The following is a 15,593-nucleotide window of genomic DNA, read 5'->3' as shown; positions in this document are numbered from 1 at the left end:
CTTACCACCCCAGAACCGGATAAGACCCTCGCTGACCTAGAGGTCAGTCCTGGGAGTTTTAAGAAGGCCCAGTGGGAGGACCCCACATTAGCGGTAGCAAGGGGAAATATACTGCACCGACACACTTTATTCGAGCAAATACCCAGTATGTACCTGTCAGATACCTGGAATGCACCGCTCCTCACCTCTGACAAGCCCCGTTGCGTTTGCCTTCCCAGCCTGGGTTCATGCCTGGCTGACGGGCGGCTGATCTGTTAAATGATAATGATTAGGATTTAATAGGCTGCAATGCTTCGCGTGTCTGCCAGATGGCATAAATTCATGAATTGTAATGCAGTATATATATATATACTGTGCAGTATTGCAGCCAGCGGGAATAAAATGCTTCAATCCCTGCCTGGAAAATAACCCAATGCACTCGGGCAGAAAACAGTCACAAACCTCAATACACCCGGGTATACCGAATTCGTGGGACTAGCCGAGCTCGAATAAAGTGTGTCGCCAGTGTACGGGACCAGAATAGTACTCCTGGCCAACCAGATAGGTCACTTGCTTACCCCTACTTCGAGGTAGAGAACGACCTATTATATCGGGTTGATAAAAGGAAATCAGTTACAACTAAACAATTGTTGGTACCACGGACATTCCGTAACGTAGTATTACACCTCGCACATAGTCATCCATTGGGGGGACACCTAGGGGTGGAAAAGACAAAAGAAAAGGTTCTCCGAAGCTTCTATTGGCCTGGGGTTCTGGCAGAAATTACGAATTATTGTTCCTCATGCCCAGAATGTCAGATCACCGCCCCGTTCAAGGCGTACCGCAGCCCATTGGTACCCCTTCCCATAATAGAGGTACCATTTGACCGGATTGCTATGGATCTAGTAGGACCCCTAATAAAGTCTGCTAGGGGACATCAGCATATATTGGTAATATTAGATTATGCCACCCGATATCCGGAGGCAGTTCCCCTACGTAGCACGTCTGCTAAAAACATAGCAAAAGAGTTAGTAGTTCTGTTTTCCCGGGTCGGGATTCCTAAAGAGATTCTATCTGACCAGGGAACACCATTTATGTCCCAAGTAACAAAAGAGCTATGTAAACTCCTAAAAATCAAGCATCTCAGAACCTCAGTCTATCATCCACAAACAGATGGTTTAGTGGAAAGGTTCAATAAAACCTTAAAGAGCATGTTACGGCGGGCGGTTGATAAAGATGGGAAAAACTGGGATTGTTTGTTACCGTACCTGTTATTTGCCATTAGGGAAGTTCCCCAATCATCCACAGGCTTCTCCCCATTTGAACTATTGTATGGCCGACACCCAAGGGGCTTACTGGATATAGCCAAAGAGACTTGGGAACACGAGGTTACCCCTTACAGAAGTGTAATAGAGCATGTTGCCCAGATGCAGGACCGCATTGCTGCAGTCCTACCCATAGTGAGGGAACACATGGAGAAAGCTCAAGAAGCACAGAGGAATACGTATAATAAGGGTGCTAGGGTCAGAATTTTTTTTCCAGGTGATAGGGTACTAGTTCTGGTTCCCACCGTGGAGAGTAAATTCCTTGCTAAATGGCATGGGCCATATGAGGTCTTGGAAAGAGTGGGAGAAGTAAATTATAAGGTAAGACAGCCAGGTAGGAGGAAACCTGAGCAAATTTACCATATAAACCTACTCAAGCCCTGGAAAGATAGAGAAGTCTTGTTAACCCTAGTACCCCCAGGTCCGTCAGAGAATCAAGAAACTGACCCAGAGGTTAGCATAGCTGAAACCCTGTCTGTTCATCAGAAACGAGAGGTTCAGAATTTAGTGAGAAGAAACAAAGAAATCTTCTCTATACGGCCAGGTAGAACTAGCGTAATTGAACATGACCTAGTCTCTGAACCGGGGGTCCGAGTTAACCTTAAACCGTACCGAATCCCAGAGGCCAAAAGAAAGGCTATAAGTTTAGAGGTTAAAAAAATGCTAAAACTAGGTGTAATTGAGGAATCCCAAAGTGGGTGGAACAGCCCTATAGTCTTAGTCCCAAAGCCAGATGGTACAACAAGGTTTTGTAATGACTACCGGAAACTAAACGCGGTGTCAAAATTTGATACTTATCCTATGCCCAGGGTAGATGAACTTGTAGAGAGACTGGGCAAAGCCCGATATCTCACAACCCTAGACCTAACAAAAGGGTACTGGCAGGTTCCCCTCACAGAAAGGGCAAAAGAAAAGACAGCCTTCTCAACCCCAGACGGCCTCTTTCAGTATAAGGTGTTGCCTTTTGGCTTACATGGAGCTCCCGCCACATTCCAAAGAATGATGGATAAAATTTTAAAACCACATGCTCGGTATGCTGCCGCCTACCTGGATGATGTGGTAATCCATAGTGAAGATTGGCAATCCCACCTTCCAAAGGTCCAAGCTGTGCTTGACGCAGTCCGGTCTGCTGGACTAACTGCTAACCCCGCTAAATGCACTATTGGTCTGGAGGAGGCCAAGTATCTGGGATATTCTATTGGCAGAGGTTTACTCAAACCCCAAACACTCAAAGTGGAGGCGATACAAAATTGGCCAAGGCCAGTTACAAAAAAACAAGTAAGGACCTTTTTGGGGTTAATTGGGTACTATAGAAGGTTTATTCCCAATTTTGCAACTAAGGCAACCCCACTAACTGACCTCACAAAAGCAAGAGGACCACTAATGGTAAAGTGGTCCCCCGAAACCGAACAAGCCTTTAGAAGCCTGAAAGAAGCTCTCTGTGCCCAACCAGTGTTGGTCACACCTGACTTCTCCAAAGAGTTTGTAGTCCAAACCGACGCATCTGAGGTAGGGCTGGGGGCGGTACTCTCCCAGGAGTCTCAAGGTGAGGAGCACCCCATCCTTTATTTAAGTAGGAAACTAAATCCCCAGGAGAAAAATTACTCCATAGTAGAGAAAGAGTGTCTCGCAATAAAGTGGGCTGTAGAGACGCTCAAATACTACCTGTTGGGGAGAAAATTCCGGTTGGTCACAGATCATGCACCCCTTACCTGGATGTGTCAAAACAGGGAAAAGAATGCTAGAGTGACCAGGTGGTTCCTAAGCCTACAACCCTTTAAATTTTCTGTGGAACACAGGTCAGGGCACAAACATGGCAATGCTGACGGGTTGTCAAGGATGCACTCCCTAATATCCATGGTCGCTCATCCCTCGAGGTCTGAGCTGGGGGGGAGGATATGTGACAGAAACCAGGGGATGGTAATAAATTCCGTATATAGGGCTCCCAGGATACTAAACAGTTTCTATCCTGTTTGGCCTGGGAGTGCAGCCTTATAATACATACACTCCATCCCACAGTTTGGCAAGCGCTGGAACTGAGGGGATGAGAGATCCAGACCAGAGTTTGTCTGCTGCCTGATTTCTGTCACCTGTCATGCTAATTAGGAATCAGGTATGTAAGACTGTTTTCCTATTTGCTCTGGTCTCTCCACAAGAGCCAGGAGGCTGGAAGGCTGCTGAACTACAGAGGGGAGAAGCCTCTTCCCCAAACAGGTTCAATCTTTCTGTTCATTTGTATAAGACTGCAAAAGTACCTTGTTTTGTTGTTGGGAGTGGAAAAGCCACTTCCAACCCTGAGTCAGGGATATCTAAGTTAAGTTATCGCTCAGATGAGCAGCTTTTGTTTTGATCTGTTTTCTGTTGTATGCACTGTGGCAGTCTCAGTGCCTGGGACTGAATAAACCAGGCATAGCCTGTTTAAAGGAACAGTACGTGACGCCTCATCATTTAACCTACCCTAAAAGACCGTGTTCTAAACAGTCCCGGACAAACGACGGAGCCCCGGAGTAAGCCGTTTGTCACAATATATATATATATATATATATATTTATGAGAGAGATATATTTATATATATATATTGTGACAAACGCCCCTCTTTTGTAGTGCTGACGTCTGTTTGGGTTCTTCCCGACACAGTCTTCTAGGGTTAATTATACAACAAACAGGATCATGCAAAGTATTATGCTGCTTAACTCAGGCTTCTGCCTGCTTTATTTTCATCCAAGTAAGGTACTGCAGCTTTAACATGTGTAGGTTAGAGGTACTCAGATACTTTCATTCAGCAGTTCACACATTTCAGTGTTACGATATTTCCCACACTGTTATTTCAAGAAATAAAACCAAAATCATATAAGCAAATCCTATCCCTTTCAGGGATCTAACTACACATCAGAATCAGTCTCTCTAACAGCTGCTGGCCAACTAAACTGGTTCCCCAGCTTAAAACAATGCTCTCTCATTTAGGGACACAAGATACAGCACAGTCTTTTAGCAACAGCAGTAATCATTTGTTTTGTCTTATCTGTTCGTGGTGTCCAGGCAAATCCTCTGGTACTGTCATACGTGGAGAGGCCGTCAACCTCGATACTGGATGCAGGAGAGTAGCGACACCCCCAGCCCCCAGGCTCCAAGGAGAGAGAGTGAAATGCAAAACCTCTCTGCTCTAAATACCTGTGCATGTGATTAGAAGAGCAGGTGAGGGAGAACTAGAGCCATTGTAATCTGTGGTCTGGATTTTCCATCCAGCTGCCTGAGGTAATGGGAAGCTGTGGAACGGATCATTTGTAACTATTCCTGCACTTTCTGCTCTAAAATGGGGCAGAAAGCTGCCTAACATCTTTGGACTATGTCACATATCCCCCTCCCCAGCTCACACCTACTGGGGTGAGCGGCCATGGACCTCACTGGGGTGAGCATCCTACCTGAAATACTTGAGCTAACTCCTCAGTACAACATTAAGTATTCACATGACACGAATATGAACTTCATTATATAATTTACCAACTGAAAGGTCCATCAACCCTGTATATTAATTTGTAGTTTAGCTACATTTTCAACACAGAGAACCAATATAACACTGTACCCTTGACAAAATGCTTATTCTAGAGGCCTAATATACCTTAACTACAATAGCTTATTTGCATAGTTAAGTGTCCGTGACATAGTCCACACGTGTAATAACAAAAAAAATATCGGTCAATTCCCCAAACACATTTTTTTTTTTTCTTTGACTTCCAGTCCATTACATTTCCTGACTTTATTTCATAGGCCGCTGCAAACTGCAAATGACTGGACTGTTTCTTTAGCTTCTGACGGAACTCTGGGCCCGGATAGTCTTTGTCTTTATATTGTGGCCCAGAGTGGCGAGATCCGGAAAAATTCAAGGCCAGCGTTGACCTTCGTCGCTTTTGATTTGCGACCTTTGAACCTTTATGGTACTTCTTACTGCCATGTATTTTCTCATGACCATCACTCACAGAGATTTGGGATTTTTCCTTTGGGGCAATTATATGGTATTTAGAAGATGAAGCACTGATTACCTGGAGCACCTTCACCTTGATGGGGCTCTCACTAACTCTGGCTGTACCCTGTGGCATTTTACCTTTGCAGCCGGCAGGCATGTAGTCTTGGACCTCTCTTTCCTGAGGTCTACATTTATTCAGGCGGAAGTACCGCTGGATAACCAGTGACGCATTTCTCAGGGTTTGATAGCGAATCCTGTTCTGTGTCATCCTAGTCAGAGACTGGATTTTTATAGTTGCTCCTTTCATAATGAGGAACCTGTTTCGTACCATGCGGGCACGGTAGAATGATTGAAGAACACAGGCTGCTTTATTCCGGTGATTGAACACACGAATTTTCATCCCTCTGTAGGCAGCCTGTAGGATGATAGTTGCGGCGCGTTTACGCTGATAATTTTCTCTTTCCCTTCTTCCTTGGATAAGAGCTTTGCAGTGCTTCTGAATTATTCTAATGCTTTTCTCCTTTTTCAAAATGTTAAGTTCCTCCACGAGAGAATTCTGTTTTGTGCATACATCTCGCAATTCTGTTCTCAGAGCGTCCATTTCTTCCTGGTGCTGGCTCTGAGTGTGCATCAGTGCTTCCTGCACTTCTAATTTTTCCTGAGTCAACTGTTTCTTTATTTTTTCTGCTTGGTCAGTCAAATCTGAATTTTCCAATTTCAGAGTCTCATTTTCTTGCTTTACAGTCTCTAACTCACTTAGGGCAATCTCATGGGTTTGCTTCAACATTCCCAGCTCTGTGTTCAGACCGTGGCCCTCCAGGCGCAAGTGTTGCACCTCTGTGCTGAGCGCATGAACCTCTTGTAGAGCCTTCCCGTATTTCTGTTTTAGGATAGCAATCAATTTGTCAGACTTAATCTGTTTTTCATCCATGGTGACAATTACGGTGTTTGCCTTTTCCAGACTAGTCGTCACCTCTTCCAGCTCACTCCGTAAGAGAGACTCTGTTTTCTTCAAAGCCTCGTGCTCTTGTAAAGCTGGAAGTATACACCTCTGTAACTCGGCGTTCGCTTCTCGCACCTTATTGTTAGATTCTTGCTCCTTCTTCCAACATTCTCGCTCCTTCACCAAATCCTGCCACAGGACTTCATAATTATGGCGGGCAGCTTGGAGTGCAGAAACCAAAGCCTCTTTATCCTGGTTCAAGGATTCAGCTTCCCTCTGCTCCTCCTTTTCCTTTGCCACTGTTCCCGTAACAATTCTGCCGATCACTCCGGTCTGCAGCACATCTCGGCGCCTTTCTGACGCATGTCCTGACAGCGCAGGTTCAAGTGGCTCGGTCACTTCCCCTGTGACTTGAGGGACAGTTTTCTTTTTCTTCTTCTTTCTTTTTGCTTTATTAGCTCCAGAGATATCAGTGGTACTGGGCACACGCTCACTGGTATCAGCTTCCACATCTTGCTTGCACACATAGGGCGTTGCTTGCTTTTGCAGCTGTTTGTCTTTGAAAATTTTGGGGCACACATCTTCCATGTGACCTACTTTATGACAGGCCCAGCATACTAAATTCATCTGTGGGTACGGCTCTCCTCCAGGGGCCACATACGAGTCGTCATCATCATCATCATCATCATCATCATCATCATCATCGTATGGCCTGAAGGGACACTGTTTTTCATGATTATGTACATTACAAAATAAACATTTCATGTCGGCCATTTTAGAAACCCGGCAGGAACAATTTGCTAGCTGCAATTTCACTCCCTTCAGCAACTTGCATACAGCACTTGCTAGCTGCAAATTCACTCACTTCAGCAAAATGCATTAGCTTTACAAACAGCACTTGCTAGATGCAATTTTTTTTTTTTTTTTTTTCTTCTTCAGCAAAACATTTTGGTTTTCTGTTTGGGTTCAGGGTGCTATTGCATCCACACTTCGCACATTCTCTGTGTATGCTAGAAGCACAACTGATATACACATTGGGACAGACTTCACTCATAGCATCTGTACTTTAGTTCAGCTCGGCGGCCATTTTAAACCCCCGCATTTATTTGCAAACCCACAGACTTTTTAGTGTCGACCCGCATTCTCCACTATATGTGACAAACGCCCCTCTTTTGTAGTGCTGACGTCTTCGGGGTTCTTCCCGACACAGTCTTCTAGGGTTAATTATACAACAAACAGGATCATGCAAAGTATTATGCTGCTTAACTCAGGCTTCTGCCTGCTTTATTTTCATCCAAGTAAGGTACTGCAGCTTTAACATGTGTAGGTTAGAGGTACTCAGATACTTTCATTCAGCAGTTCACACATTTCAGTGTTACAATATTTCCCACACTGTTATTTCAAGAAATAAAACCAAAATCATATAAGCAAATCCTATCCCTTTCAGGGATCTAACTACACATCAGAATCAGTCTCTCTAACAGCTGCTGGCCAACTAAACTGGTTCCCCAGCTTAAAACAATGCTCTCTCATTTAGGGACACAAGATACAGCACAGTCTTTTAGCAACAGCAGTAATCATTTGTTTTGTCTTATCTGTTCGTGGTGTCCAGGCAAATCCTCTGGTACTGTCATACGTGGAGAGGCCGTCAACCTCGATACTGGATGCAGGAGAGTAGCGACACCCCCAGCCCCCAGGCTCCAAGGAGAGAGAGTGAAATGCAAAACCTCTCTGCTCTAAATACCTGTGCATGTGATTAGAAGAGCAGGTGAGGGAGAACTAGAGCCATTGTAATCTGTGGTCTGGATTTTCCATCCAGCTGCCTGAGGTAATGGGAAGCTGTGGAACGGATCATTTGTAACTATTCCTCACTTTCTGCTCTAAAATGGGGCAGAAAGCTGCCTAACATCTTTGGACTATGTCACAATATATATAGATACACACGTATTTAAATTCATGCAGACAGGTAGTTAACCAGACTTTAAAATACACACAGAAATGTATGTGGGAAAAAAACATTTCATTTTGCAGGTGTGTGTATTTACTGATATGGCTGTCTAAGCACTATTTTCACACAGTGCTCTTTGTTATTTTTCAAGAAAACTCAATGTTACTGAAATAAAAGTGTAGGAATGTTTTCACAAACGAGATAAAAAAATGATACATGTTTTTCCCACATTCGGCTATCACTAACCACAAAAGTTAAACCAATTAAAAGGACACATCCAATTGGCGTTTGAAATAAGGAGTAAAAGTAGTTACTTTTGTTGACCTTGAAAACGAAACACAGGAATTTGTTAGCCATTGAGCAGAATCATTTTGATGAGCAAAGAACACAGAACTGCACACATCTTTTGTGCTACTCTGACATGGCTGATGAATTCGTTAACAATATGAATCCACTCTTAGGTTATAAGTACATGGTTTCAGAAGCAATTTTGAACAGTCGCGGACACAAAGCGAGCACACGCCAAATCTATGATTTGATTCGAGCAAAATATCCTTATTACCAAGACCGTAGGCATGCGCGGAATTTTAATTCATCAATAAGATTCACTTTATCAACTAATGACTTTTTTGAACGTGTGCAGGATAAGCTAGAACACACCTATGGTTTCTGGAAGATTGCAAAGGAAAAGCATTTTACCCTGAAAGAGGGCACATATATTGTTGTGAAAGGCATATTTATTCCTAATGCCAATAGCAATGGATCCGCTACTACTGTTCCGTGTGAATCGATACCTGCTGCAATATCTGCACCCTCCATTCCTGAAACCCACATTGTACAACAACAAAACTACTATGATTATGTACCAAGCCTTTCAGCTGAAAATGCATTGGAATGGGAACCCGAAGAAATGAACCTACCTCCCGACCAATTGTTTGAAGAAAGCAGTGGCGATTCCTATGAGCGCTTCATGGAGGAGATGTGTGTCATACTGGATTCAGCGGGTGGGTCAAGCGTGGATGAAAATGCCTTGCATTTCTGGAGCGACCAGTTGCAGCCAGACGAAGAGTTAATTCTAGAAGAATGGTAAATATAACAACCGTTATGCGTTGACTGTGCGTTTAAATGTTTTTTTTTTTTTTTTTAACCACCATTTTCACTTTCAATGCGTGGATACAGCGTAACATAGCAGACTGCATAACATGTAGCGATCACAAAGAAATTGTTGCCGAATACAATATAGTATAACCTGAAAGAGTAGTACACATTGCTGACGGAATAAATATACGTACTTTCCTATCCCTTTAACCATATTAGCAACATTTTAACATAACTCTAACACATACCTGTTTTGTTATCATGCAACATTTAAAAGCGGGTCCACCACGTATGACGTGGGACCCTTGTCATGGCCCAAGGCGTCCTTAAAAAGGATTACGGATGTAAGTCCCGCCCCCAAGCGACGTGCGCGCCTCAAAGCCTATTGGCTGTCATGTTTTGTTATAGTAACGGTAACTGCAGTGTGTCATGTGTGCAGCTCAGTGTTTGTAGGCATAAACTGGGCGTTAGCCGAATGTTAATTGAGTGGGAGGAGTGTTAGCGTGCGTTTCACGCTGGTTTAACATGACGTCACACGTATTGCATTTGCGCATTGTGTTATCGGCCGTCCTTTCTGTCCAAACACGTCTGTTTAAAAAGAATACAGATGTACTCGTTTAGAACGAATGTAGTTTCGTATTCATTGTATTTGAAATAAAGATTTTATGTTTAATGGTATTTTCAAGATGTATTGAACGCACAACGTACGCTTTGTTTTGCGCATGCGCTAACAGTTAGTGCAGCCAAGCGTGAAGTGCGTGCGCACACTAAGATGTGCGCGCACATTTTTCAGTATACAGGCAACGTTCACATCATATACATAGTTATGCCTGCTACAAATTTAAAGAAACATTACATACTGATGTACACTTGTACTTCTAACATATAAGTGAGTGACGTGTGTATGTACACAATCATATAGAGCTGTGTAATGCGTTGTCACGGATACATATTTGACCATCATGTGTTTGCTGTATTTCAGAGATGTCGGGGAAGATACAATCGGATCAATGTATGATTTCAGAAGAGTCTACCTTTATATGAGATGATTGTGAGGAGGAGCCACCGACTACTATACTACATATGGAACTAATTTTATATTGCTTGCAGCGCTTATTAACAAACAATAAAAAATGTGATACCCTTATGCCTATATTGCATAAGCACTTAATTAACATAATGATGTTGCAAAATAGTGCCTCATGAATTTTTATTGAGTGTTCTTTAATGACTACTATCATTTTATGGCATGGTGTGTTTTATATATAACAACCATTCCCACTCTGCTAACACATTTGTGAATTCTATTGTGTAATGGAACGTATGACTGTCGAAACTATGTAACAATAATAATTAGAATAATAATAATAATTATAATATGAGCATGTTCATGTATAGCGCTGCTAGTTGTACACAGCGCTTTACAGACACATTTTTCAGGCTGAGGTCCCTGGCCCGTGGAACTTACAATTTATTTTTTGCCGCCTGAGGCACAGGGAGATAAAGTGACTTGCCCAAGGTCACAAGGAGCCGACACCGGGAATTGAACCAGACTCCCCTGCTTCAAACTCTCAGTGCCAGTGTGTGTCTTTACTCACTGAGCCACTCCTTCTCCCAATGTAAAGGACACTTACAACCAACTAGCCATTTCTTGTTAAAAATCTCTTGTTACATGGGTATGTTGATAAAATGGTTTGGGACTGTAGCAAATAATGTTATTGGCCAGATGTTGTGGTCCCCTACAATGCATGATGTTCTGATTATGACATCAACATCATGTAATGAAGTACGTTTCTGTGTATATTTCATTAACCTAACTAACTATAGTTTACTGTGTTTATTAAACGTTCTAAAAATACATAGTATAGTCAATATGATGATATAAGCTACCATAATAAAGCTGGTGTTATCATTTGTCGGTGTTATACATGGATCCTACACAAATTGATACAGACACAAACAGTTGTCTTACAAAGTGTGTCTATGCTAATGTGCACGTGATTGACGTTACAATTGTGAGAATACTTGATAATTATCATCATGATAATGATGAAGTGACGTGATTTATATTGCAAAAATATTACCAACATTGTCATATTGGTAAATTAGAAATGCTAAATGACAGTAACATTTGCAACAACATTGTGTTTTCTGTTAACAGTTTTACACTTGGTACATGTAGGACACATCCACACACGTGTGACTTATACATACACATGTCACAAATGTAAATTAATGTTGACTATTAATTCCTAGCATTAAAAATCACCTACATTGCTAAATATAAGATGTAGTACGCATTGTTGTGATTACAGGCATTCATGCATGGAGTGTAAGGATCAGTCAATTTCATCCGTGATGAATGAGCTCCCGTAAGTAAACAAATAAGTACAGTTATCCCCTTGTCTCCAAACACATCTATATTACATTAATGGAATTTATAAGGAAACATACATAAAATGTGATGAAATGTGAGTAATCATTTTCTAATACAATGCACATGAAAGCTCAAGAGTAGCTAAATGCATATACATGATACAGAAAGTACATGTATGTTACATTTGTGTTAAAACCAATATGTTGGGTTTTGACTTCAAATAATTATAGGAAGATTGATGTAGGCACATCTTATGAGAGATGTCAGCAAATATACATACCATGATCAGTCATACTGGAGATATACCTATAATGCAAAGGAACAATATATAAATTGCAAACATTGACATGCCATCTTCAGTACCGTAAACAACACAGCAAAGTGTGTATTTGGTGTTAAATGTGCAACACCATGTATATTTCATGACATTCAAAATGTAAATCAGCCTGGTGTACACATCATATGGATGTACATGTTACACTGCACCAATAACATTGTATGTAAGCATACTAGAAGCATGAATGAGTATGGGCATAATATGTGTATTGTGTTAGCATAAGGAACAACACAATGCTAAAATATTAGTGCTTTGTTACCCCAGTTGTATTCACATACACACAACTAAAGTAAAATTGAAGAGGGATTATATAACCTGTGCAACAATAACATACCGGTGCCACATCCCTTTGTGCACACAGTACAGAGAAGAAAGGTGTGCAACCCATATTCATCTGTGTCCTACCAGAAGGGTATATAAAAAAACATTATTGTTAAGATAACATAATGTAACTATAAAAGTAGAACTTGGAACATATATGTTTTTACTTACAAGAAAAAAATGAATTGATGAGATTCTGGCGTGTCTGGCCACCACTGGCTGTTTGTTCATTTTCAGCAGCTACATGGGTGGGATGCTCATCTACCAAAGCCTCAGCTAGGTCTGACTGTACATTGTGCCTGAGTGCAACATTGTGCAAAATGCAACAGGCAAGGATAATATCAGACACTTTTTGAGGCTTGTATAGAAGAGCCCCACCAGTTCTGTCCAGACACCTAAACCTGGTCTTGAGTAGGCCAAATGTCCTCTCTATAACAGATCTTGTAGATATATGGGCTGCATTGTACCTCTCCTCTGCTTCAGTTTGAGGGTTTAGCACCGGAGTCAAGAGCCACGGCCTAATTCCGTATCCTGAGTCACCTATAATGAATGGAGCACACATAAGCTGACATTAGTGATGAAATTGTACAATGTCAACATTCCTAAATAAAAATGTGTTTTGTGTTATAACATGTAAATGTGTACTCACCCAGCAGCCAACCATGTTCAAAATGTCCCTCTTCGAACGCATGGAAGACTGAAGAGTTCCTCAGGATGGAGGAATCGTGACTGGAACCAGGGAACTTGGGTACCACATGCATTATCCTCATCGTCGCATCACATACCACCTGTACATTGAGTGAATGGTAGTGCTTACGATTGCGGTACACATGCTCACTCTGACTAGGTGCAATCAAAGCAACATGTGTGCAATCGATTGCACCCAGCACACATGGTATCCCTGCTATATTATAAAAGCCAGTCCTGACTTCCAGCCACTCTGTCGCCTCTGTAGGAAAATGAATATAATTCCTAGCGCGTCTATTGAGTGCATAGAGAAACTGGGTCAAGGCCCGCGAGAATGTAGATTGCGAGACCCCGCCCACTATGCCCACAGTTGTCTGGTATGACGCGGAAGCAAGATAATGTAATGAGCACAGCATTTTAACAAGCCCAGGGACTGCACGACCTCTGGCTGTGAAAAAATCTAAATCTCCCCTTATCTCCTGATAAAGAGATAAGATTGCTGCTGAACTCAAACGATAGCGACTTACAATCTCCTCCTCACTCATCCCATCTAACAGGGTTCTCTCCCTGTACAGACGCGGACGAGGCACAACTTGTCTCCTCTGTCTTCTCCTCTGATCTCCTGTCCCTCTACCTGTCCCTCGGCCTGTCCCTCTCCCTGTCCCTGTCGTATCCGCGTGACTGTCCCTGTCACTGTCCCTCGGTGTGTCCCTCCCTTGCCCTATATGATTCTCTTCATCATCAAGCATGTCATAGAAAAGAATGTTCCTCCGTCTCCTAAACAATCTCAACATTTTGAAATGAGTAGCTGTGAATGAGCAGGTAATGGGCGTCCTTTAAATAGGTATGTGATGATGTCAGGTGACATAGTAAAATGCAAGGTGTTACATTAACATAATAAAGTACTTCTGTGGCAAGCTGTGTGCAGTTCTTCTTATAAGTATTTGTTGTGTGTATTCTGCAGGGAATGATGATATTTGGCAATGATGTGACGTGAACCTTTGTAGAAACATTGCTTGCAAATAAATAGTTGCATGTGCAATGCATGTAACACTTGTGAACGCAACAGTCAGTCATGTAATTAGACAAAAAGGCTGAGATTGACGTGGGAAAAGTTTTGTGTAACTAGGCATGTTATTGTCACATGTTGACAACAATGAATTGTCGTGTGCATATGCATCCATTTCTGTAATGAGGATAGTTGGTATAGAATGAGTTTACAAGGTGTCCCAATGCTGAATTACTGTACATGTGTGTATAAGTTAGGTTGAAGTGCTTGTAATGCTACGGTTACAATGTAAACATGCAATGTGATTGAGCGTCCAATAAGTGACGTCATGAAAATAGGGAGGACCCAAAACTAGATGTAAACATGAGAAGACAGATGTACATGAACGTTTAAAGATGCGTGTCACATTACAAGCATTGTGTAATGTAAAGGAAGATGAATATACGGTGTATGTGTGACATGTGTGACATGTGTAACATCATGTAAATAATTGTCGCTCAGTTCAATAAAATGTGTGATATGATGTGAGGTTCTCCTTTAAGAGTTGAGTATAGTATTTTCCCTTGACACATCATCACATGATGAGTAATGTGACCCGCAAATGCTGAAAACATGTAAAAGTATAATGTTATGCAAATAATACACGTCAGCTGTGACACAATGCAGGGAATGCCCCCACACTGTAATGCAAATGACGTTTGTATTGTGAGCAATGAAACGTAAACAGTACTATACTGTTATACGTCCCCGCTCCATTGACTCCATTGATGTACAGAAGTTTTTTTTTTTCTAAGTGCCGTTCCGGCAGCCTTAGCGATCGTTCTCCCCTCCAAACTGCCAACTTTAGTTGGCGGGAGAAATTGGCCTTAACATCTCAATTTCGTAGTGCCGATCAGCCCCGATAAGCTGTTTTTTTTTGTTGAATCCAGCCGATTTAAAAAAGTGGCGATCAGTGGCGAAAACAGGCTTATCGGCAGGCGAATGGCCATAACAAAATAATCGGCTCCGAAACCTGGCGAAATCAAGCACTTATCGGCGCTTACTGAATCTCAAACCCAATTTTGCCTATAAAATGGCGATAATTCCCTTATCAACGCTTACTGCATGAGGCCCTATATTCTATTTCCATTGTGTAAATATAATTGTCTTATGTCAGTAATGTTTAGTGTATTTGTATGTTAGATGTGTTTCTTTGTTAGTAAGGCTGTTTGTATATTGGGTGTGATTGACAGCCATCTAGACCAATCATATAGGCTGTTGGGAGTGTTATTTATCCAATACCATTCATTGTGTCAGTATATAAGTTCTTCATGCCCAATGTTGTAAAACCCCTGAAGAAGTGCGCATGCGCACGAAACGCGTTGGGCCGTTTGTCAGAAGTTTTATTGTGCAGTGTGGCAGAGGACTTGCTGAATGTTTGCCACAGAATTTGTTGGAGAGGAGATTTTCGGCGCTTCCAACCCGCCCCCAGTGAGGTGTTCCCGGTGAGAGAGAGGGCGGCAGCCCCTGGAGAGCTCCAGAGTCGCGTAGAGTGACGAATTTCCGGTCGCCGAGTGAGAGAGATCCTGGGAGGTCACGTGCTCGGACGGAGCTGCAACCGGAACA

The sequence above is a fragment of the Ascaphus truei genome, chromosome 4, assembly GCF_040206685.1.
Source record: "Ascaphus truei isolate aAscTru1 chromosome 4, aAscTru1.hap1, whole genome shotgun sequence".
In the NCBI taxonomy this organism is placed as follows: domain Eukaryota; kingdom Metazoa; phylum Chordata; class Amphibia; order Anura; family Ascaphidae; genus Ascaphus; species Ascaphus truei.
Note: the sequence above shows the minus strand (reverse complement) of the source record.